The sequence below is a fragment of the Condylostylus longicornis genome, unplaced genomic scaffold (assembly GCF_029603195.1).
Source record: "Condylostylus longicornis isolate FDR11 unplaced genomic scaffold, ASM2960319v2 ptg000030l, whole genome shotgun sequence".
Taxonomy (NCBI): Eukaryota; Metazoa; Arthropoda; class Insecta; order Diptera; family Dolichopodidae; genus Condylostylus; species Condylostylus longicornis.
The window spans coordinates 2,043,874-2,071,345 of NW_026577999.1; the positions used below are offsets into that span (position 1 = coordinate 2,043,874).

Genomic DNA, 27,472 nt, shown 5'->3' on the forward strand with positions numbered 1-27,472 from the left:
ATTTCAATGTTAAAAAGGTTTTACTGTAAATTTTAGGTTTTTTTGGTAACATTATTGCATACATATAAATTTTAATTTTTTTTTACTTGATATTTTTTTCGCGTCATTTTTTTCTCATTATTTTAAGAAAAAATAAATAAGACAGTGAAAAAACGAAAAAAATTGTTACTGAAATTAATAAGAAAATGAAGATAAAAGAAAACATGGATACAAAAATATTAATATTACAATCACATTTACTCCTGACAAGTATAACAGTATTGCATAATTATTAAACTTTGGATTAAGAAATTATAAATATAAATTAGTATATGAAAATTGAAAATTTAGACAACTTGCAATTGCTTTATACTTGATTTTAAAATTTCAACAATTTGATCCATTAATGTCACTATCAAGTATTACTATATGTCAGTACACGACTGCAATATAACCTCAATCACACCGGAATGTATGCCTGCTAAATTTCTTTGCGGAGTTTTATTATATTCTCTATTAAGTGCCAATTCTGCCCGAAAACGTTTGAAAATAATTAATGCAATATGAAAGCCCCTAAATACCCCAGATCAATTTTGTAGTTCTTTAGTATTCCCTTTCTTTTACATATCTTCATAACCTTCTCTGCAAGTTTTCCTCCCAAGAATTCCCTTCTGACTCTAGCCCATTCCTATTGCTTTCTTTAAGTAAGTTTGATTAAAATAATATAAGAGTTCCTTGTCAAATTTTCAAAAATTTCGTATCTGTTGCTCTTTTTCATATTTCACTTTTAGTTATTTTTTGTTACTCCTCGAATTATGGGTGACCTAGCTCCGCGTAAGGGTTTCAACAATATTCATATAGTTAATGTGTGCTCAACTGCTTTGTTTTCGTTCGGGTCACCCTATACTGTCTTTAACATTTAACTCCTTCTAATTGTTCCATTTTTAATATTGAAAAAGACCTTAAATTCAAGTATTTTCATCGGTTTCATTACACTAAATTTTGAAATCTTACGCCAGTGAAGTTAAAATTTTTCATGCTATTATTCTTGCTAATATATTACAATATTACACAATGACAAACCATAAACTTTAATGTTAAACAAAGATTCAATGACATGGAGATATTTTCGGCTACCGCCTATCTGTAATGAATTTTTTAAGAAAATGCTTGTATACTGTAACATTACAATGTACATTACATACATGTAAGAGCTAAAAGCTATACGTACATAAAAGCGAATATGAATATTTTCGTTTATTTTTACATGCATTATATAATATACACACACGTACACTCTTATACATATGCATTAACGTGATCGCTCTTCGCATATAAATTCATTTTTAAAGAAAATTGTTTTCATCTTTCCAATAAAAAACCAAAGAAAAAATTTGTAAAAAAAAACGTCAAAAGAATCACAAAACAAAAAAACATTTTCTTTCTCTTTCTTTAAATAAGGAAGAAAAATAGAAAATAAAAGTCAAAATTTCTCTTATTTACTGTTATTATTTTCTCTTTTTTCTCATAAAATGTTACTAATGAAAAGTCAAATAAAAAACTTTCAGATTTGACAAATGATAATTTATATACATTCCTTATACGTATATGTTTGTGTCTGTTGCTATTGCTAACAGTACGAGTATTAGCATGTGTTAAGGCAATTTCCATATGCGCTGTAATAACTTTTACATAGCCAATATGTGTTTGTGTGCGGTTGTCTATAGAAGTAGGATATAAAATATTGCAGATCCGAAAGTAATTGAAAGCCAAAAAAAAAAATTAGATTAATATTTTGTTTTCTTTGCATGAATTTCCTCAGTAATCCTTGAAGCCTCTCAAAGTTAAAAAATAATTGACATGTTTTGTATTCTCTCCACATAGTTGTAACAAAATTAAATATTGAATTTGCTATTTTACGCGAGAAGAACAATTGAAAATTTTGAAAAATATGAGAAAATGTGAGAAAATTAAAAAATTTTCTTGAAAGTTTGGAATATTTTAAATTTTTAACCAGGAAACTAAATTAGTATAATGTCTTTTTAAATTAAAACCAGACATTTTCTTGTCTTTACACATTGGCGGAGCTTACTGTTCAAGAACGTGAGCTAGCAAGCAAAATTGTTTGCTAAATGATTAATATGAATCATAATGTAATAACATAACACCGAGATTCATTAACTTCAATTAAAATCCATAAGAATTTTTCGATATCAACGGCAATGTAATTTCATGGAACCTCTTAATAACTTGTTTGCTAACACAAATCTAAACTTACTAACTCACCTGCATAAATTGAGTACTGACAATCTAAAAAAGGACTGGTTTCACATAGTAGTGTTACAGATTTCCTAAAATGGAAAACAACTTAAAGACGACAGCTTAAAGAGTTCTATAGTTTTTTATGTGACAATGAAATTTTCAACACAATTTTGACATTGAAAAGCGGTAAAGAGCAGTTTTTGTGACGGAACTCATGTCTTTCCTCAGGAGTAACATCGGAGCTGTAATAGGGGTTATAATAGGACACCATCCGGTAAGCGAACACGTCAGCAGGATGGTACGTCTCGCTAACACAATCTCAAAAGCAGCTGATGTAACAGGAATGAGGAAACGATGGCTCATGTTCTGCTCTCTTTCCTAACCCTTGTGACGGGAAGACGGAGGTTCTTTTTGGTCCCATTTCTCTTTGCGGAAAAAAACCACGGGCTTTAATTGGTTTTCAAAGGTTTTGAACTGATTCAATTGAGTGTGCAGATATAGAGATCCAACTGTATAACAACAGGCCTACCTGTCGTAAGTGTATACTTTGATAGCATCATCAACTAACCTAACCTAGGCTAAAGAAAAACCGTCATAAATTATTTTCCTTTCCTCGAATTTTTATTTAAAATTTTGGCCCAAATTAATCAAACTAATTGAGGTTTAATTTTACTACTTTCCATTATTTTTTGGTTTTAATAGAGTTTTCAATTTTCTTTGTTCAAGGTTTTAGTTAAAGCTAGTTAATATTTCCACATTAACCATTGCCTTCTTTTACAACAAAACGCAAAAATTCTCAACAATTTTCTTATTAGCTAAAAATTAACGTATGTTGTCGCTTTCTATGGTTTACTCCAAATATTATAAATAATTAAATACACACATCTGTACATTCTTTTATATATTTCATAAAAAATTACTCGTTTTATTCAAAAACATATTCAAAATTTTAAATTTTCATTTTACGAATATATCAAGTGACATCTTCTAAGTAAGCCATATTTTTTAACATTACCACCGTACATGCAACCTGTTTTAATACTAAGAACATTTCCCAGGAATGTAACGATTATAATGCTTTCAAAGACAAAATAAAATGTGGGTGCAATAGAATGGAAGAATTAATGTGTACATAAAGTAGTATAACCTGAACTTGACAGAGACTTTTTGCCCCTTGGCAAAATACAAAAACATACGTATGTATGTATAAATGATACACACATTTATGTATATGTATTGTAATAAATTGGAAAAAACAGGACAAAACAATGAACGGAAGAACAAGAGAGTCAGTGGTGTGGAGAATGGTGAAACAAGATAGACAAAAATAAGAAAAAAAATTTACCATATTCAAATTTAAAATTGTTTTAGAAAAAGGTACAAGTTTATTATATGTAAAAATAGGAAGAGCCAATTATTCATGTACTAAGAAAAACACACAAACTTTCCTTAACTCTCTGAATAAGGATTTTTCATAATAAAGTTGGAACTTTTTTAACCTCCTGTATAGAAATGTGAATATTTTGTAAATTAAAATTTTATTCACCCACCCATAGATAATAGTTTTATCAAGGTTAATTCAGTGATTCAAGAAAATCGCACCACCCAATGTATGTGCATATGTACATTGTAAGTTTAAAATGGCATTTTACGTCGGAATAGTTCCAAGATTGTTTTTTGGTTTTTAGTATATTTCTAAGGAATTTTGGGAAAAATTGTCTTACTTTTTGTTTGTATGTTGTTGAACAGACCCCTGAAAACTACTGTTTTTTTTTTAATTTTTTAAAAAGTATGTTCTTTTTTCTATACACAGCAACTCCAAACCTTCATTTACAATTTACTTAAAACGCATTTCTATATTTTATAGATATCAATTCCCTCCAATCTGCCTACTTCCTTTCCGGTCTATTGTGACAAAAAATTATCAGGAATTTCTATTTTCGATAACCCAATTCTTTAGCCCCTTGAAGCTTTGACGATTTTCTTGGGAAGCATTATGGCTATATAAAGGTTAGGAGATATTTCTTGTTATTGGCTGTCCAAGTTTACTACATATCGATTCTTAGATAACTAACAGTAGAGGACTATTCGAAAATAGCACCTTATTATAAAACTAGTTAACTCTGCAAAACTACCGTTCTCTTTTACAACATTATTTCCTATATTGAAGAATGGCATCTAATTACACATGTATAATTTGAACTGTGCGTACATAGTTAGAAACAGAGAAGTGACTAGTTGTTAATACGTCAGTTTTCTCTCATTTCCATGATTCAAGGAGAATGTGCAGAGTTTTAATTAATACGTTTAAAAAATAATTATTAAAGACCTTCTGTACTTATTTCTGAAAGGGAGTTTCGAATACAATTTTGTTTTTCAATGTCCTCCTGTTTCAAGCCACCATTAAACGTTTAAAAAATCCAAATAAGTCAGTGTGTTTAAACTTTTAAATACGACGTGTACAAGAAATTCCAAACTTTTTGAGTTGAGAGCCTTTAAATTTTTGCAATGTTCACATAACAAACACAATATTCAATTTACTAAGTGGAACATGGTTTGAGGAAGGAAAGGTGTTACATAATGAGCAAAAGTTCCTCCGCCATAAAAGATATAACAATTAACACTTCAGAAAATAACATGATGCTGCATAAGTTATCCTTTTTATTATTTTTCTCTTTAAAAAAAATTTTTAATTTGAAAAAAAAAAATTCTCTGTTCAGCATGTTTCATTTTGGCTTTTGTAAATTTTTCAAACTAAAATTTTATTTTAGATTTGTTAATTAAGATAACACTGCTTTTTTCAAAAGTGAGAAAAGGATGAAAAAATCAGAAAACTTTAAACGCAAACCTTTTATTCATTTTTTTGTTGTGTTTTGTGTTGTACGGATGTTATGGATATTGAATTGGAATGCAGGATAACATGAGCATTACATTGATTTTACAAGGAACTTATTTGGTTTTAAGGTTATTAAAATTAAAACTGATTGAGCAGCATAATTACTGGAGGAATACATTCACGAAAATTGAAATAAGTGGTCAAATAAACAAGAAGTGTGGTAAGGGAAAAGTGAACTGAAAATATAATGACGATGGCTCTGGAACACAAATTAATTATGCTGCTTAATGGCATTCATAAATGAATCCGAAACGGTTTATATGGAAAGAATCTAAAGACTAGAATAATGAATCTATGCGTGTATAGCTAGAATACCCAAGAATAGAGCGACTATTTGGCAAATATTACAAACATTTTGCCAATGATTACAAATTTGCATATTTGCGCATATACAAAGAGAAAAAATTAACCAATTCTCTTGAAATTTAATATATGGATTTAGAGTATTGAACAACTGCCCGGAATAGGAATTAGTAGCTGAATTTGTTGTTAATTAATATTTGATTTCACTTTGCTAATGTTAACTAAAAGCTTATTAGAGTCCAAGTTTAAGAACTTAAGTCTTCTACTTATACTTTAAATAAACTTTTGTAAATAAATAAACTTAGTCCGGAAAAATTGGAGAAATAGGGCAAAAAAAATTAGCGAACAAAAGCAATTCAGCTGAACAAAATTCCGTAAAAAAAAAATTTCGTACAAAATTATCGGCTCAGAGCAAAACCAAAAAAAAGAGCAAAAATTTGATTTTTCCTAAAATTTCAATCCTTAACATTTCGAAAGCACATAAAATACAAAATCTAGTAACATGTTGATTTGTAGCCCCCTATTAAGCCTTTCAGATACTGTTTGTTTAAAAGTCCTTATATTTTTCGGAAGTTTGGAAGTTATAATAAAAAAACTTGGATAAGTAGAAATTTCATGAAAATTCATTAAAATCCCTGTTAAAAATCGGAAACCGTTGAGATTTCGCACCTAGTCCGGAACAAAAGTTTTGCCCATTTTTGATCCTCTAACCAATGGTATATGTTTTTGCATACGTTTCGGAATCACCCTGTATATTTATATTCTATCTCCGTATTTTTATTCACCCTGTATTTCAAATTGAAAATTAATTGCAACTCAACTTCCATTGCACATATGAGAACAAGTTCCGGAAACTGAATTAATACGAGTATTTCCAAAAATAGCTTTCATCGCTAAAATAAGCAAAAAATTTTTTATGCATTTTTCATAAATTTTTTTGTTTTTGACAAAATTAAATTTAATATGGTCGTTTTGTTATAGAAAAAAAGTCATACTTTTACACTCACTAATTAAATAAAAATTTTATTACAAACTCCAACGAGAAGCAAAAATTAAAATTTCATTGGAAAATCATATTAAAAATTTCCATATATTTTTCCATTTCTCAAAAATTTCTGTCACAAAATTTTTATTGAAATTTTCTTCCAAAATTTGTTGTCATTTTAAATGGAAATTTTCATTTATGGAAAAATTCAACAACTACCAGAAAAAAAATTGTTGTAACTAATAAAAGTCATCATGAAAATTAATTCAAAAATAGAAATAATAAAATATAAGAGAAGATAAAAATTCACGAAAATTTTTAACAAACTCCTCGCATACACCGGAAAAAAATTCAATTGAATTTCCTTTTAAAATTTTGTTTTTCGTTTTTGTTTTTGCCTTAATGTTATTATTAAGGCTTTTCTTATGAACCTCTAATGATATTTTTATAGTGTTTGCTTTTTTAATATTTTTCTCTCTCTCTCTATATTTTTGCTGAATTTTCTTCACAAATTAAATTAGATTAGCTTTAGTCCAACCCTCAAAATGGATACAATGTCCTTTTTTTTTTCTTACATATTTTTTTTTGTTTTTGTGTTCTCTTCTTATATACCATCTTTTATTAGTTTCTTATTTTGTTGTTATTAAAGAAAATAAACTATTTAGCATATAGCCGCCTATATATTTGTTTGTGTGTTTGTATGTGTACTTACTTTGGCTACATAGATAATTTAAATTTCTAATTTATTGCTTTCGGCCAACTTGTTTTTTTTTTCTATTCCATAAACAGTCAATTAACATTAATTTTCATAAAAAAAATGTTATGTAATATTAAAATAAAATAGCAAAGACAAGAAGAAAAAAAAATTATTACAAACTTTTGTATAAATTTTATTTTTTAACTAAAAATAAACACAAACAAACAAACAAAAAAAAATTATTAAAAAAAAAAAGCAAAAATTTAATTTTTTCCAGCTTCTTTTCAACTTCTATGAAATTATTTATACACTTAACTTTTATTATGTAAAAGGACTTTTCAAAAATAATTTTGATAGCAATATTCCAAAAAAAATAAAAAACAAAAAATAAATATTAATAATTTAATTAAGAATACTGGCTTTCTGGGTCCTACTGGCTTTCATATAATCTTGTGAACTATGTGTATATGTGTATGTAGGTATACGAAATTCTCTATGTCTATATTGTGCTGAATGTGGGGTATTTAACAATAATTATTATTAAATTTAATTCGCTAAGTGCTAATGTACATAAAATAGTGAGGGTTTATTTATAGCTTTAGGAAATACAAGAATATTTCATTTGATTATTAAGATCATTCGAGCTTATAATACACTTAGAACAAGTAGAAACAAATATTCATATCTGTCGTCATTTTAAGACAAGCTACAAACATTTTCTTTGTTGTTGCTTAATTTTAAAATTATATTTGAATTGGAACTCTGTAAATTGAGTTAAACTCAGACATTCTGTCTGAAAATTAGTTTTAATAATTGCTAATGCATTGACTATTAATAAGAGCTTCTTCCTGAGATTTTGTCAATTTTAACATTATAAAGTGAGACCTAATCATTGTCTTCTATAGAATCAATCAGAAAAATAATGAAAATTTTAATAATATTTCCATTCAATGGAATTCAATGATCAATCCTTAAAAATAATCGAAAAGATTTCCAAACAAATCTCCCTTTAAAAATCATTCTCTACTTGGTATTTAAAATCAAATTAAATAATCACAATATACAAAAGAAAAACTATATCCTTTGGTTTAATAAAAACAATAGCACTTCTCAGAAATTCAAGAACACTTTTAATAAAAGCTTACGAAAATTAAGAAATTAAATTGACATCAAAAAACAAGAAATTAAAATTGACAATGAAATCCTCACCTTTAGAATATCACAATATCTGTACCTGTACCCCTTATATCCTTAACAATAAATTTTATCCTTCCTATTGTAAGGACTTTAATTTTTTGTTTTCTTTGTCATTTCTGTTTATACGCACTTTTACATTAAATTGATTTTAATTATTTAACTAATGGGGAAACAATAAAATTGAGATGGTGGTCATAGGATTAAGGGTAAAAATAAACCAACCAGATATTGGTAAAATTATATAAGTAAATAAATAAAGTCAAAGAAATTCAATTTGTGGAAGAAAATTAAAAAAAAAGTCATTTTCATTAACACAAACACAATTTTTTTGTCTTTTGTATTCAACAAAAGATTAAAATAAATTAAGCGATTTTTTTTTTGACATAACAATTAAATTTTTTAATTTAACAAATTTAATTTTTGAACAATCAAAAGAATTTTCTTGTCTGTTTATTTTCTCTTTGATGTCTGCGCTTTAAATCTGTTTAAGATTAACAAAAAAAAAAAAATTTCTTTTGCTTTTGTCTTGAAAAACAATAAGAAACGATAAGAACGTGAATTGATTAGAAATTTCCAAAAAATTACAAGTTAAATTTTTTTAAAAGGACACAAAAAAAAATTTTTTGTAAATTAAAGGATAAAACGTTAATCTTAACAGAATCTTAAGCTTTGTGATTTGAACTTCAATAAATATGCCAGATGTACCCGTAAAACCAATTATTTATTTCCAGACATAATAATTTAAAACCAATTTTAATTGGAAGAGGAAAATTAAATTTCTTGGTGTAGTGTGACGATAAATAAAAGGGAGAAAATTTAAAATTACAAAAGATTAAAAAATTTATCTGATGAAAATTTATTAAACAAACAAAATTAACATTTAATGGCAAGTATTGCAATAAATTGGTCTAGAAAGTGTAAGCTTTTGTAGATTTTGTGAGGAAGATGAGGAAGCCTCAGTTCATCTGCTGGGAGATTGTGAGCCCACACCTTCAAAAAAAGAATATATTAAGGAACTACTCGCTTATTACGAGCTACAGTTTTTCCGAACCTTTGAAATTACTCCAATTCATCAGACTTAAACGAGGTGTTGTAAAGCTTTGTTTTACAAATAGTGAGGTGGAACTCAGAGTTCACTGTGATATCTATCTATATTTTAGCTTAAACGACATAGAAGGGCAAATCAGTGTAAGCATTGATGATAATTAAAATAAAAATTTTAAAAACTTTATCATAGACACAAATCATTCATATATAAGATGTGAATTTGGTTTGTGTTTACAATTATAACATTAATCTTTCAGGGTAATGCCAAAAATCCCTTAGTGATTCGCATTTAACAGTAAGAAATCATTGCCTTATTTTGAATATTAAATCACTAAGTGAAACTGATAATTGTCATAAAAAGTGTGATATTGTTATTGTAAACACAAACCAATTTATACAAATGATCGGTGTTTATGATAAAGTTTATGATACTTTTTCGTTCAATATTTTAATAAATTTCACTTTACTATGTTTGAAAAACAGATTTAAATAAGATTACAGTTGAACTTGGTTAAGACGATAACATGGGAAGAATGTCTGGGTATTCATAGAAAAATTTCAATTAAATAATTTTGCAAGTGGAATTTTCTAATATTTTTTTATTAATCAATAAAGAATAACTAAATTAGTAGAAAAAGTACCCATTGAATTCGGAGTATGACATATGATGGTAATATATTGGAGCAAATATTACGATTTCGGAAATGTTGTGGAATTTGTGACGAATACCAGATACAGCTGTTCACACTTAATGCTGTTTACGACTCTTACAATATAAAAAGTTTCGGAAACCATAATTGGGTTTTCATTCCTTTTAGGTACAATAAAAATTTGAATTTCTGTTCCAATAAAATTTTTATTATTCTTTATGTTTGCCAACTATATATGAATAAAACTTAAATTGTTAAAGTTGTTACCTAAAGTTGGCAAACTCAACTTTTTATTTTCATTTATTTTTTTTTTTTTAATTAAAACAATTTTAATTTACATATTATGTATACAGTATACAACATATACACACGTTATTCATCCTACATAAAATTTATATACATATGGACATGTTATAGAATTTGCATACCACAACTACATATATAGAAATTTACAAGTTGTACATAATAAACTTTTAACATTATCGTTTTCATATTATAACAGAAAAATAAAAAATATTGAGGAAAAAAATACAGAAACCAAATCAAACTAACAAAGTTCTTATTTTTACATATTAGAAAAGTTTGTTATTAACTTGAAGTTTTCATGTGTTTTTCTCTCATATTTATAACATACTTTTAACGTAGATATGTGGGTAATTATTGTTGAATAGTTTGCATATAATAATGGTTTGTTGAGGAAAAATATATTAGACAATAAAAATCATATAATTTTAACACATACTGTCACACTATAAATCATTTTCATACCAATGCCATGCCAATGAAGTTTTGTATGATGGACAGAATATTTTGTATGAGGGACGGAATGAAATACAGTATTTTCTCTCATTTGATTTGCTTGTCGTTCTCTCACTTATTTTTTTTTATTAGTAGTTATGGTTAATTAAAAGCGTTGTTAGCTATACTCGAAATAAGTTTTCAAATTAATTAAATTTTGAGAGATTCTCCAAAATTTTCACACTATTAATAATTTATTTTTGGTTTTCAAAACAGATAAGTTTTAAACATTATTTTGAATTCAAAAACTTTCCAATTAATTTCGACAGTAATTAAATTGTTATACCTTTTCTCCAACAGGGGCGATGTTTGCGTCTGAAATAGAAAAAATAGAAAATTCTTAATTAAATATAATTTTTTTTAATTGAATAGTTAATAATAATTTAATTTATAGTTAATAATAATTTTATTTTGTTTTTATTAAGAGGGCTTTAATCAGCTCATAATTTTATAAGAGTAAAAATTGAGTTTCGAATATTTTCGAAGTTTATTTGCATAATATGCAGCTATGTAAAAGTGCCTTCATTATTATGAAACTGAAAATTGCTATTTTAGGTTCACGCAAAACGCAAAATTCTCTTAATATGAATTTCAAAATTTAATTTTCTTTATTAATAATGGAAATTAAATTTTAAATTTATTCCACAATTGATTTTTAATTGCAATTCATATTATAATTTATTTATTCGATACGAGTACGATTGAAATGGTTAATCTTGAATACTTATATTTTATTTATAGAAAGACAAAACAATTAATAATTATTGAAATGCAAGATCTCTGAAAATTTTTGGAAAATAATTAATTATTATAATTAAAAAAAATTCTGATTCTCTAGAATTGAAGTAATAAATTTAGTTTTAAATTAATTTTATTAAATCCGATTTCAAAAGAAAAGTTTTTATTGCCACAATTTACTGGGGAAAATTTTTAAGTCTTATTGCGCAGAGCTACTCTATAAAAACTGTTTTTTTCGAGGAAGATTCTAAAGGAACATTATTTCGAAATTTAATAAAATTGATAATATTATTTGAGGTCTTTGAGAATAATTATTTGCTGCCATAAAAAGCTAAGGAACTTAAAGAAAATAATTTTGGAACCAAAATACTTTGTAACATTGTGCATTCAAATTTATTTCTAGTATTGAGTCGCATAGGTACTAACGATTTTTGGAATTTCTTTCCTTCAAAGCAATCATTAACATTATAGTTATAGACCTTACATTTGTGTGTAGGTTATTACTGTTAAATTAATCTACAGGGAAGAATATTCTCAATCAAACATGTTGTATAGTATTGTATGAACAAAATTTGAAGATGAACATGTCTTTTTAAAATCCTTGAACTTCTCATCTTCAAATTTAATTAAGCGTTCTATTGTTAAGTGAAAATTCGAAAATAGTGTTCAATTCCATGCAAACAATATTGCTACAATTCTGCTTCAAACAAATTTTTAATAAATGGACGAACTGTTAAAAATCAAATACAAATTTTGATTTGTAATAAAGAGAAAAAAAGCATTAAACAAAATAATTTTCCGGGAAAATATAAAAGAGAATTTTTATTTTCTCTTTTGTTTTTACGGTAAAATATTTTCACAGAAATTTTTTACGGTTGACTTTTTTATCAGTCTAATTAAGCTCTGCTTTAGCGTAACAACAAAGAAAAAAACAAAATGTTTCCTTTTTCAGTGTCTCTTTTTACGTTTGCTTACATCGTGTCCTTTATATAAAAGGTCCTTTTGTCTTTTTTTTCTGTCCTCTCTTTTTATTTTTCATATTCATTTTTAAATACATATAACTTAAAAACATACTCTTTTATCGCCATCTGGTCCTTAAAATTCGCAACAAAGAGAAAAATAACAGAAAATATGAAAATCATAAAATGAAAAAGTGGAAGAAAAAACAAAATTATTCGAGTGTTAAAGGCCATACGACCTTTAAACGCTTCCCATTACATTTTCTATTTTAAATACTATGGCCAACATTAAACCGGAGTATGAGAGAAGAAATTTAAAATAAATATAACTTTTTTACTTTGTTTGGAACGTAAAACAAAAATTTTATAATTTTTGGCGCATTTAAAAGAAAATTTTTTGCAATTGTGAAAATTTATTTGAAAAATTTTTATTTTGGCTTTTTCTTATCATTTTTTACATTATTGTTTATTTGCGCTCAAAGATATTTTATGATATGAAAAATAAAAGAACAGAAATAGAAAATTCAAAATTAATAAAATAATTAAAAATTTTTATACTCAAACGGTAGAATAAAAAAAAGAGCAAGAAAAAAATTGCAAAAAAAAAATAATTACAGATGGCGTTGATTAACAATCTTTTTATTTATGAAACGTCAAAATGTTGTTTATTTATTGTACCTTTGTGCAATGGCAACTGTAATTATTGCTTGATAAAATTCCTGATCGTATTTTAAGTTACCCTAAGGCATGACATGTGTTCTTTTTTTTCCACATTTCCTACATTAAATTGTAAAAATATTTAAAAACAAAACGTTTTTGTGTTGGGCATTTTTTGTCCATGTTATTCAATTTTTTTGTACAATTATGCAAAATCAAGCAGCTTAATTGCGTTTGAATTGTATAAATTGTTTATTTTACAAATATATTGAAGCTTATGAATTTTTTATAGGATTAAAAATTGCCCTAGCGATTCCCTGCTGTAATAGTCGTTTTAACTCCTTGACTCACATACGCGGCAGGGAAAGCGATTCGTAGAAGTCCATGAATAAAATTGCTAAGAATGCACCACGAAGCGAAGAATTACGAATAGTTACGCAAGAATAGACGGTTATTGTACAGTGATTTTTATAGTGGACTGCAGTGATGAACATTCTGCAGTCCACTATATTGAGAAACCAAGAAGCTAACAAGTCCCCATTTTTTGCATTTAGGATCATTTCATGACTCTTCAGTATTACAACGCTCCTTATCTTTAGTAAGAATCACAGGCCTCACATCACTCGGACGTATCAAAATTTTTAGTTATTCCCGCTTGCACTGAACTACTTCTTATGTCTTTGATTGACTGTATAAATTCAAATCTTAACTGAGTTCTCAAATCAATACAATAAAAGTGAATTAATTTCAAAAATTGAATGAATTTTTTAGATTAGAAAAATTAATTTTAATTACAAAAATTTTTTCTTAGATACCTTAAAGCTATAACTTGCCATACCGTTCTCATTTCTTTTTTTTTTAAAGAAAAAAATTATCTTTTAAATTTTTTTATTATTAGAAATATTTCAAATTCATCATCCTCCTACATTTACAATTTTTCTTCATAATAAAGTAAAATAATGCTTCCAACATTTTTCTCTCCAAAAAGATTATTATTTTTGCTTATGTTTCCTTACTTGCTCTAGCTGTTATTATTAAATGCCACATTCATCACATGAAAATCTTAAGAATTTGTTTTCTTTTATCATTTCTAAGCAAAAAGTAGAACAAAAACAAAAAATCCATTTATTTATAAGCAAATATTCGTCAAATATAAAACTTTCTAAATTAGGCAATTTCTTTTATTCTTCTCTTAAATTCTTTATCTTTTTTTGTTCCTGCGTTTTTACCTAAGGGAAAATAAAAAACCATTAGGATTTTAACCTCCTTTATTATTTAAATTATAGAAAAACCTTAAAATTGCCTGTCACTGGAAAACAAAAGCAGACAACAAAAATTTGTATTCATTTTTTGTGTGTTGCTGCTCCTATTGAGCTTGAATCAAATAGTTTCCGTTTTCACTCCCCCTCCTTAAATCTCAGTACAAAGTAAAAAGTATAATAAGCTGATTATAAAAATGCCATCGTCATTACTATAAGTAACAATTTTGTAAGGACGTCTAAAAATCAAAATAAAATTAATTTTCTCTTTCGGAAGCAAAACAAACAAAAGTGCAGGTGAGTTGAGTGAATTTTCACCAAAGTATAATAAAAAAAAGGAAATTACCTCTGTGAATCACTTTTGCTTATGCAAAAGAAAAGGTTTATAGTCATAAACAACAAAGAGAACCAAACAAAAAGAATGCCAACAAAGAATAGAAATTAAAATTTTTTCATCGCATTGTCCATGAATTTTTGTCAACAAAATATGTTTGGCATCCTTGAGGCGTCAATAAACTTTTTCATCTTCACATTTTTTAATGAATTTTTGAACGAATTTTAATTTTTATTTCTTTTCTTCAATTTTCAAATGATAAAACTAAAATTCTATTTAGCAAAATATAGTTCGTCTAGCCAATGTAGAGCTTATTGTCGCCAACAGTGAAATTTATTTGAGTTAAGAGAAATAAAGAACTGCTGAAAATTGCAATTTGAAAACTAACTTTTAAAATATATTTGTAAAATTACTTGTATACCATAAATAACAGTCAATTGATAATAAATTAAAGTAATAATAGGAATGAAAACTTGATATCCAGCCAAGTATGCCGACTTTATATAGTTGGAATTCTTGTATAACAGATATGTTTAAAATTTTCCGTATTAAAATTGAAATAGAAATAAGATTCTTTGGAGGAATTTCGAACTTAAATGTAATCTTAAATTTTGCTTGGAAAATGAAAAAAAAAAAAATACATAAACAAAAACTTAAAATTATTAAAAATGAATTTTCATAATAATAAAAAATTGCATACTTCCAGGGGAACTTAATTTTCAACAACCTATAATCCACGTGAAAAGGATGCACAGAATGCAGACTGAGCCATACATTCTCTGTTTAAAAAAAGAGCGGAGTATCTATTATACGAATGTGAGGCTGTTGCACTTTCAAGAATGAATTGATTTGTAGAGGGAGACGCAATTACCGTATTTTAATGTTATTTTAACGGTTCTTGTTCTCAAACACTTCTATAATATAAAAAATATTTACTATTTCATTAAAATCAAATTACGTAAGCGTATTTTTCAGAGGAAAAAGCATTTTGTTCCAATCTAAAACATAAAATATTATCTAGGCTATTTACGATGAAATATGAAATCATTTACAAATTATATTCGTTTTCTAAACATGTTCCTTAAGGGAAAATCTTAACATTTTGTTTTTTTTTTTTCAGAATTAATAAAAATTTTAATATAAAAATTATTATTCACTTAAAGGTCCATAAAATACATTGGAAATTAAGATTTTTTTGTTCAACTTCACATTTAATTCTTAGCTGATTTCTTACTCTGATTGGTTGAGACAAATGTTAAGAAAAAAAAACATTTTACAGACGTACGATGTAAGTATATTTTTCTTTTAATACGCAGCCCAGATGTCAAGAAATAAATTAATTTTTATTTTCATGTTTATAACAATTCTATCGAAATATTTTTCTGATAATAGGACACACGCGTAATACAAAAACACACTTAAAGGCATAACTTTTACAACTTTGCCTTTTGTTTTCGGAGACTACGACAAAAGTTGAAGTGATTTTCGTTCAAAACAAAGGTACATTGACTTTAATAAAAAATCTACTTTATTACTATGGCGTATTTTATACGAATCTTATATTTACAAAGATAGCAGACGTGCATGAAAACGAGCATTTTTCGAGTTCGTAAAATTTTCTTCCAAAAAAATTTCTTTTTTTTCTACATTTATAAAGTATTCAAAAAGTATAAGGTGTAATATGGCTGGCTGTTTTTCTTTTGCTTTAGGTCAATGAAATTGTGATAAAAATAGAAATATGGAATAATTCAAATTTATTCAATATTTATCATTCAATCAGAAATTTTCTTTTGTTTTTTGATCTTTCATTTAGATTTTAAGGCAAATAACTAATTTTTTGGATGTTAGAGATTATCTCGTAAAGTTAGTTGCCGTACGTCGATTAATATACTTTGCTATGTTTAATAATGAATCAAGAAAATTCAATTTAAATTCGACAATTTTCCAACATTCTAAAAGGTTGAAAAGGTTTTTTAAATATAAATATTTATAATATTTTTAAAGCTTCACTATTTTTTTTAAGATTTATCTTGTAACAAACAGCATTATTTAAAACATCTCCAACAGGTCATGTAGAATCAAAGAAGTAGCACAGTCATATATATTTTTTCTCTTTGTACAAACTTCTTTACTTATGAACTCGTTCAGTTTTGAATTTGGTTTTTTTTTATACTTTTTAAATTAAACTTTCAACTTTTACCTGTCAAAATCCACTTATCAAGTATCACCTGCCAAATCTCATCTGCCACCTGTCAGCTGTCAAATGTTACCTGTTAAATGTAAACTGTGTAATGTAAATTACACAGTTAAAAATGTGGCAGTTGAATGGATCACCTGTCACCTGTCAAATGCCACCTGTCACCTGTCAAATGCCACCTGTCACCTGTCAAATATCAACTGTCACCTCTTAAATGAAACCTGTCATTAAAAAGGTGGCCGTTGAGTGGATCACCTGTCACCTGTCAAATCTCATCTGTCAAATGTCACCTGCCAATTGTCAAATGTCACCTGTCAACTGTCACCTGTCATCTTCTAAATAACACCTGTCAACGATTACCTGTCACCTATCAAATGCCATCTGCCACCTGTCACATCACCTCTCAAACTACGTTGTCGCGGTGCATAGTACTTCCGTTTTTAAATATACAAAAAAAATCTATTGTCTGAGCCTACAAAAAAAAAATTTCGTTAAATTTCCAAATTTTAAAGTGACAGGACTACTACTATTAAGCTTTTAGCCAATGACTTTGTTGTAGGATCTAGGATTGTCCGATTCTATACTCGTTGACAATTAAACTATTCACCTAAGAGGAACGTGTTTTTATATTGTTATTCTTTTTAGTAATCTTTTTATTAGTCCTATAAGTGTTGATTCTCATTTTGAATCTTTCTGAAATATTATCAACCAATTACAGAACAACTAAAGGAAAAACGAAACAAACGAAAACGAAATGAAAAAAAAATTATTTATCAATCAGTTTCTTCTTTTCAGTTTCTCCCATTTTAATTTTAACTGTTTAGACTTTTTTTCCGTTTATCTTTTGAAAAGTTGCAAAAATTATAAAGGAGCCGAACAATTTTTCTATCATTTTCTGTATCGAGTGAATTTTTCATTCTCTTCCATTTTCTCATCCTTTGCAATAGAATTATTCCTTTGATCCTTTTGAATTTTTTTTTTTACATAAAAATATATTATATTGGACATCAACGCACACACACCTAAAAAGGAAAAATTTAATGACAATTTTATTTTGTAATCGGTAATCTTTAACAAAAAAAATGTACAGACGACAATCCAATATTGCCACATGCACAAATTCACAGACTTATATAAAATATATGTTTATAAATACGCGTTATATTATGTATGTATGTATGTATGTGGTAATAATGATAGTGTATAAGTAAATGTTGCAATAAAAAAGTCATTATACTTTTAGTTGTCATAAAAAGCCATTTAGATGGCACCAAAATAGAAAAAAAAACAAAAGCAAAAACGATAAGCAAGTTTAATATAAATAAATGGTTTGAAAAAAGGACATTATGCGTTAACAATTTTGGCAATTGGGATTAAATGACGGTTTGCTTATGCTTAAATAATTTTAAAAGTTTTATGATTATTTGCATGGCATATTAAGATCGAAATAAGTAGTAGGATGATCGAAATAAGTAGTTCTAAAAGAAACTAAAATGAAATATTAAACGTCATTTTCTTCTGATGCACCAAATTAAAAATTGAAACTAGTTCCAATCCAATCGCAAACAACTTTAGGAGTATGTCGCATTCAAATTAATCAAATCAAACTTGCTAATTCTTAAAAATTGAGTAAATAAAATTAGTCCGAAAATTGACAGAAAATGGCCGAAAAATGGAAATTATCTTGTTTTACATTACTGAGGAAACTTTTCTAAAATTCAGCAAATTTGGTTTCATCAATTTTTTTGGTGAAGCGTATTTGAAAATATTTTCCGGTACAAGGTTTTGAAAAAAGGCCCAAGGAAAGGTATAATTCTAAAGAACGCGCTGTATTTGTGTAAAAGTAGGAAAATTACTCTTATAAGCGAAAACAAGCCACTATTTATCCGCAATAAGTTCCATTGGTTTAGTTTCTATTGCAGAATATTGCAAATTCTTAAAAACCTGATTATAGAAATTCTGAACAAAGTATTAAAATAATGATTAGCTATTTGAAATTAAGATTTTAAAACAAACATTTATAATTGGATTCTCGTTACTTAAGTATTGTACATATTGCATCTACTCTTAATTCTACATCTTCTCTTCGTTCATCACCACAAAAAAATAGAAGAAGATGTATAGAACACAAAATATTCAGGGAATTTCGTTTAGATTCAGTAAGCATAACAAAATGAATTTTTGTTTTAAATAATCTATGGTTCACGTGATATTTTGTTAAATGTCAAAATTATATAAGTTAAAAGTAAACGCACGTATAAAGGAATACATTATTGTTAAATATAAATTAAATTAAACGTAAACCCATATTTTTAACCAAGCATACATATATACATATACAGATAGATATATAATTATTCCAACAATATGTGAAGCTAATACAGAGTTTCGATATAACGCACACATCGTTTCTATACCTATTTATTAGTAAAGCAAGTTTTTTTTTTTCAAATAATTCTAGTCCTTTCTCATAAATGGTATTTGTTGTTGTACATATATTTATATATATACATATTTATTCTATGCAGGAACGAAATAATTTTCTTTCAGAGCACAAGGCAGAACAAAAAGAAACGTCGAACAAAAATAAATTACAACTGGTCCTTTTCCAAAAACAAAAAAATAAAATCAACAAACAAAAGAACTAAAATATGAGAACAATAAATGTTCATCTCTCTTTCTCTCTTTTTAAAACATCTAAACTTTATTTAGATTATTTAGATTAAAGAATTTGACCATTACATAAAATATTTTGGTTATGTTCTATATGAATTTGCACTTAACCACAACATTAAAACTTTTTATACAAACAAAATTGTTTTGTAGAAACAAAAGAATGTCATTTGAATCGAGACCTTAATGATAATATTTTCAAAAAAAAAAGTGACAATTAGATTATTCTGTTTCTTGTTTTTTGAAAAAGAGTAGGTACACGAGAAAGAATTTTTTGTGGATCGAAAAATTTTGTATAGAAATTTTTGTTTTGTTTAAAAAATTTTTGTGTGATGGTAGAAAATAAATTTTCGTATTACAGAGTAAAAATAAGGCTAACTTAATAAATCGAAACTGCTACTCTACTAACGGCTTTGAAGAAAAAAATTAAATATGTACCAGACATCCATTGCTTAGATCAAGCATTAACATTGTACATTCAACATTGTACAACTCAACAGACCTAAGAATCCTTACGTTATTCCTAATAGAAACCCGCCCTAACAATGAAGGAGCCACAATAGCCCCCGAAACGAGCTGATGAATATGTCAGCGCCCTCAAGGACTGCAACTCGATCAACAATAACCTAGCCTCATACGATGGCAATCTAAAAGGATCAGACCAGCCTAAGCCTCTCAAGGCAAAACGCCAATATTTGCTCTGAACAGATTCAATACGAGAAATATCTACAACACGAAAAGGTGTTTCAATCAAACCAAAATTTATGCGGTTTTTATATAACTTGTAGAAACTATGGTAGACCTATACCTTAATGTTTATTGGAGTTCAACTAGAATCTATTGAGAATTTGACGAAGAGAAAGAACATTGTATTTAACAGAATTTTAAATTTACAATTTTGCACGAACATGCTTTGTATGAGTACATACAACAAGTTTTATGCCATAATGCAATTTTTATTATTATATATTATTATTATATATTATTATATTATTATTATAATTATGCCATAATGCAACAAAATATTGTTGAAACGATTTAAACATTCCGTAGGCACGCTGCCATTATGTTTTTAATAACATCTTATAAATAATTTTCTTATATTAATAATACAAACATATCATACCAGCATAGTTATGTTCGAAGAGTATATAGATGCTGTAAAATATTATTTTTTTTTCTATTCTCCCACTCCAACTTTTATATTATTCTCAGTACTCTGAATCTGATGTCAAAATACCATTATTTTGGCTGTCAAGTGCAAACACGATTACGTCTTATAAATTTCGTTTCATAATTTCTAAAAAAAACAAAAATGAAAAGATAAAAAAACAAACTTTCGTCCTTGATAAGTTTGACAAAGTTTCCTCAATTTTTTCATAAACTTTTAGAAAAACTTTTAAAAAGAATATTCGAAAACAATTTCTCTTTTTTTTTTAATTTTATTTACTGTTTGAAAGTTAATAGAATTTTTCATATTTTTATAAAAAATTTTTAAAAATCAATGGCTTCCAAATATGTTTCCCCTAAATTTATGCAATGTGGGATTTTAAAAAATTTTTTTGACTTTAATTTTTAAGTTTGCAAAAATTCTATTCCACTTTAGTTTTTAAGGAAATTTTGTTGTATCTAAAACTCAATTTTCTAAAACATGTTAATCGGAGAGTTTTATTCTTGTGTAGTCTGAATAGGGTAGAAGTTGAACACAATTTTCATAAGCCCTTTGATCACGAAATGTCAAATCAGTTTTAAACTAAATTTTTACATTTATTCTATGATTTTGTAGCTCTCATTTCCCCCTTCCTCCTCATATGCAATAATTGTTGATCAAGTCTCTAAAATAACCTGATTAAAATATTTTATATACATTCTAGATTTTCTTGTGCATTTCAAAATTTTTAATTTTAATATTTTCATATATATTTTCATAAATAGCAAAATAGAAAATGCTCTTCAAAGCTAAACTAACACATAAAGGTACACAAAGTTGAAAAGTTCTAATATAGGTTATACAACTTTACCATTCTACCTTACAGAGAGAAAAATAAACATAATATAATTTTGATCTCATTCCTTTTAATTACAATTAAAATTTTGTTTGACAGATTTATTTTTGCTTTTTAAATTTTACTTTTATATTCAAAGCAAATATGTATTTAATTAATATCAAAATTATACAGGGTGATTTTTAAAAGAGTACAATATTATAACCGTACTATGGTTTAGAGAATTGAAAATGACTTTGACATCTATTTTTGAGAAGTGAATGTTAAAGCACAGCGGATTCCGAGACATGAGAATTTTAGAAAAATATTTTCAGATTTCCTTATTATTCACCACTTTTTTAAATACTTGCAATATGACAAATGAAATCAAAATATGAGGTAACACTTTACATCAGTTCGCGAAAACCAAGACTTGCTCATCTTATTTACCCCTGTCATCTTTGGTTTTCTAATAGACAATATGACTAGGAGTGACCAATATGATCTCTTGTTTCTATGGAATTTTTGCTTCTTCAAGGCTTAAATTTATGGAGCATGAGGGTTTCCATTTAATTCATATAAGATTATGTAGATTGGTAAATTCTTATAAGGTACTCACATTATATAACATACTTACATACTTCAACAAAATAGCAATTAATAAAGGTTTTATTTGAATTGAATTTTTCTATACCAACAAAAAGTTAAAAGGACTACTTATGAACTTTTAAGAAATTAATAAACAAAATGTTATTCAATTTTCTTAGAATTTCATAGTTAAAATCATCTTCTTTATTTTGAAAAGGTAATCGGTACAAAATTGTCATACATACAAAAGATAATGTTTTATTTCTAGTTAATCGAGCATAACATTCAATATAATGTTTATAGGTATACAAGGTAATATGTTTCTTTGATTAAGCATTATAAGATGGAGTTGAATGTGCGTATAAGCAATTTTTCAAAAAAAATGAAAAAATTGTTATCCTCATATATGCATTCGTATATGAGGTTAAAAATTTCAATGCTTCAAAATTATTGACAAATTTGTTTTGATAAAATTTCCTCTCAAAAATAAAATTCATTGATTATTCACTGATTTCGAGTAGCTACATTAAATGAGTGCGAAACGTCATTTTTAATGTTATTAAATACACACATGTACCCATAATGAAATAAAGTCAAATAATCTAGATTTTTCTGTCAAAATAAAGTAAAAGTACTTAATTCTAAAAAACAAACTCAATGTCAAAATTATTGAATTCGTGTCGTCGGACTTTATACGATAAGTCCAAAATCTACGTGATATAAAATGAACATAAAACGAAAATAAAGCTTTTCATATACTTACTCCCAAAATATGTCAATTTTCTCTATCATGAATTAGATTTTAAGAAAAGAAAACAATAAAGCATCAATCAAGCATAGTTTTAGATTTTGACGTAATATTGAAAAGGAATACTAAAATGTTTTACTGGAAGTTCTTTATATTAAATATCCTTACTATGAAAACATAAAAAACTCATATATTATTAAACGTCAAGGATTTAAATTTCTCTTCTTTTTTCTCTCACTTCCCTTTTTCGCCTCCTTTTCTCTCTCACCCTCTCTAAAACATCTTGAAACGAATAAATAATTGGAATTTTCTATTGATTTTGTTTCGTTATTTCTTTAATAATATTTTACATTAGTGTTTATGTGTATGGTGTTTGTAAGTATGTATATACTTACTTTCGAAAAACCATTTTACTATAAGTCATCTGCAAATTTAGTTAAAGAAATTACACAGAAAAAATTTATATTGATATTGAAAAAATCCTCTTATGGAGTATGAAAATAAAGGCTTTCTTCTCATATATATTTTTTCTTTTTGCGCTTAATTTCATCGTAAATTCTAAAATATTTTTCTTTATATTTATTTTTACATAAATTTTCCTTTATTTTATTTGAATTTCGAATTGCTTTATCAAAAAAAAAAAATTTAAAATAAATAAATAAAATATTTAAAATCCTTGATTACTTAAAATGTAGAAATTCCTTTGAATGTAAACTTAATACCTAAACAACTTTCCCGGTTATCCTGAAACATTTTGGTGAAATAATATTCTTCTTATAAAGAGAGAAGAAAAGCAGGTCATGCCTAAAATGTCACAATTATAATTTTCGTAACACATTATTAAATTTTGACGTTATGTCTAAGGTAATTCCGCACGTAAACTCATATGTAAAATGTCACCGGGCTTAATTAAAAAATAAATCTCAGACTTTGTCGTATAAGTAAGCAGTAACTTGTTGCAAAACTCAATAATATAAACCATATTGTACTCAAAAAATTCTTGAATTATTTTTTAGAAGAAATCGGAATTATTCTAAGAACCTAAATAAGATTCTTGAAAAATTTATGGCATTTAAACTGAAACTAAATAAATATCAAACTAGTTCTTATGTTGTCAAATTTAAAATAAAGTTATTTAGAAAAAGAAAATTTCTAGTTTACTTGTTTTTTATATTTATTTTAAATTAATAAGAAATCAATATTAGTTGAAAGTTAACAACGACATCTGTACATATGTTAAATATTTTTCAATTACCAATGAAATTTGAAGTTTCAAAATCCAAATTTAAAATGAAATCGTAATAGCTATAGGAATCACTTCCATGTTATTACCATTTTTAACAGCATGCAATTTTTAAACATGAATGAAGTTGCATGAACAAATCAAAAATTAGTGCTTGTCAAAAATCAAGTACAATAGTTATATTTACATATGTCAAAAATTTGCAATGACGTAAACAAAGCGCTGTTGTTATACATATTTTCATTTTCTTAAGTTCAAAACATTTCCAAATCATTACGTTTTCCTCCAATCATGTACAAGTATACTTAATCAAATAAATTTCTTCTTTTATATTATAAAATGCACATTTTTTGTTTATATTTGAATAACGTTTTATAAAAATAAATCTGTGTAGATAAAATTTTAAAAATATTTCTTTAAATTTTAAATCACAGAAAAATTTCAAAAATTTTTTTTTTACTTCTATCAGATTCTATACTCGCATGTAGACACACATATAGTACTTAATAATAATAAAAATATTCTAGAGAAAATATTACGTTCCATATTGCTTGAAGCTATGAAAATAATGCTGTTTATATTACCCTATATTTTTATATCGCGCGAATCTTTATGTAATTTTCTATTATACAAAATTTTTTAATACTATTCTAAGAAAATGTTTTTTTTTTTCAAATTTCTTCTATTGTACTTATACACAACAAACATTTATATCTCTGTATTCTTTTACAAAAAAAGTACAAAACATTATTAGTAGTAAAACTAGGGCGCTTAATATAATTCTAGCTCATAGCAAATAATATAAAAATTTAGGTAAAATCATGTACACAATAGTTGTACTAAATATTTTAGTATGCCATCTAGGAATGAATAGTTGTATAACAAAAACTTATAGCAATGGAATTTTTTTGCATTTTGTAAATAAATAAATTACAAGAAACAATATAATTTAGTTTGCGAAATTTGAAAATTTTCCCTTAAAACTTCCAGTTTTCCACAGTACTTGCAATATTTCATATTATCCTTAAATTATAATGTATATGATAAAATATTAACAAATAATACATAACGGCTGACATATGTCAAAATATAGGTTTTGAAAATATCGGAGTTTAGAATTAAAAATAAAGGCGGATATCAACCTAAAGTAGAATATCGTTAGGATGCGATAAGTGCCTGCCCTTAAGAATATTATATAAAGTTTTAGTATTGATTTTATTAAATGCAAAAAATGCAATATCGTCATGATAAACCTACGTAGTGTTGGTGTTACTTTCGCAAATTTCACTTTTTAAATTAATCAAAAAAAGAATTAAAATACCAAAACTGCTTCTAAAATTTCTAAATTGATCAAAAAGATGAGATAAAAATTTATGCAAAGGAGATAATAATAAAGTAATTTGTCAAATCACGCTATTATATGGCATTGTAACTCACTTACTGTGTCTTTATTTGTTGAGTTAGTATAGACGCTTGCAATTATTGTTATCTCATTGAATGAAATCGCATTTCTCTCTTGTTCACCCTTGTGAAAGAATATTATTGTATTTGCTTAAATATTCGTTTAATAATAGCTTTTTAAAATTTGGATTCTAGATTAAGATCATATAAAACTCAGCAATCAGAATTCCGTGGCTTAAACATTTTCTTGTTTTTATCAACACATTTTCTTTGAATCATTTAAGATGAATTCTTGAGAATTTTTCCCATTTTTGCTATTTCAAATAATTTCAAAAAATTTATCAATAATAAAATATATGTTATGTTATGTATAAGGCGAATATAATCAGCACTCCGACCGTACAGGTCTTTTTCCCGCGCCAGGTCAAGATTCAGGCTATCGATAAATTTTAGCAGGCTCACCATGCACAATGATTCATGAGAATCCAAGTACAAGGCCTCGAGAAATCCGTATCTAGAGCGGGTCAAGCCATCACACTCAAATAAGATATGAGTGGAGTCCTTCGTACCCCGGTCGCAGATTCTACATCGCTGCGTATTTGATCTGCCAATTTTTTGTAAATATGAGTTAAAAGGCCCATGCCCAACGACAAACCACGATAAAACGCTCAGTGAAGAGCGGCTTCACCTTACCATGTCAGGAATGTTCGCGATCCGTCGACCAAAGAAGTCTTTGGACCGCGACACCCCCGCATGGGAGCGCCACAGCTTCAAAGTGTGCCTTTCCACCCCGTCATCCACGATCTGGCCAAGACAGATCAGGCCCGATGCAGGAGCATTTGCCCCCAACTTCACTAGATAATCGGCCTCCTCATTTCTTGTATGGCCAGGAGCAAGGAGCCCACATAAGACCGACTTTGTGTTATTCACACTCAGTTTTTCCAGATTGTTGAAGCAACTCCAGACTAGCTTCGAGTTAAAAGTTGATGATTTCAGTGCCGCCAAAGCAGCCTGGCTGTCGGAAACTATAAAGATAATAAAATATAATTTTTTCGTGAAATAGAAAATTTGAAAAAATCATAGTAAAACGCCGGTATTTACGAAATTTATTCAACTGAACAATTTCTCAAAAATAAAACGTAATTTATGTTAATCCAAACTTATGCACGAGTTCACATAGTATGACAGTTTATGAGTTATAAATTATTATGATTCGTATTGAATTTTAATTCTCAAATCTTTAATTTTAAAGGTTTGTATTATGTTGTGTGGGTATATTATGGAAAAAATTTTCAGTTTTATTAGCAAATGATTTTAGCAAATTTTTGATTTTGTTCCTTAAAATTTCTAAAATTGCTTTTATATGATTTTTATCCTAACATTCTTATCTTCTTTTAAAAATTTCAATTTTACACAATTTTCAAATGTACATTATACTTTCGAACAATACATTATAAACGTCCCATAAATCAATTCAAAACAACTTTAATGCACACCATTTTTTATCGTGAAATTTTAATCCAAACGTCAACAAAATATCAAATTTCGTTGTTCTTCGTTTTTTTTGTATGCGAATTTTTTTCTAGGATGCTAAGAAAAATTTTCTAGAAAAAAGAAAACAAAATACGAATGAGATAATAAAGAGAGCAGAAAAAAATTTAGCTTTAACTTTTTATTTGTATCTTCTTTTGTTCTTTTACATTTTATTTTATGGTTCCTTTTTTGTGTGTATGTGTGTATTTGTAATTTTTGAAACAAAACGCTATTTAGAAAAATAAACGATAAACTATAGGAAATTTTACATATATGCTTCTTTACGAAAGTAAAGAGTTTTTCAATGTAATTTGAAGAATTCGAGTGATTTGTAGTTCCTTCT

At 26.8% G+C, this 27,472-nt stretch overlaps 1 protein-coding gene across 1 annotated transcript in view; it reads right to left on the minus strand.

Annotated features, from left to right (window-relative positions):
* The window catches only part of LOC129608020 (glutamate [NMDA] receptor subunit 1), a 158,498-nt gene extending 147,369 nt beyond the window's left edge, over positions 1-11,129 (minus strand). Inside the window, exon 1 of the mRNA XM_055519319.1 lies at positions 11,101-11,129. The gene's annotated coding sequence lies outside the window, so the exon portion shown is untranslated. The remainder of the gene's footprint in view (positions 1-11,100) is intronic.
* Positions 11,130-27,472: the final 16,343 nt, after the last annotated feature.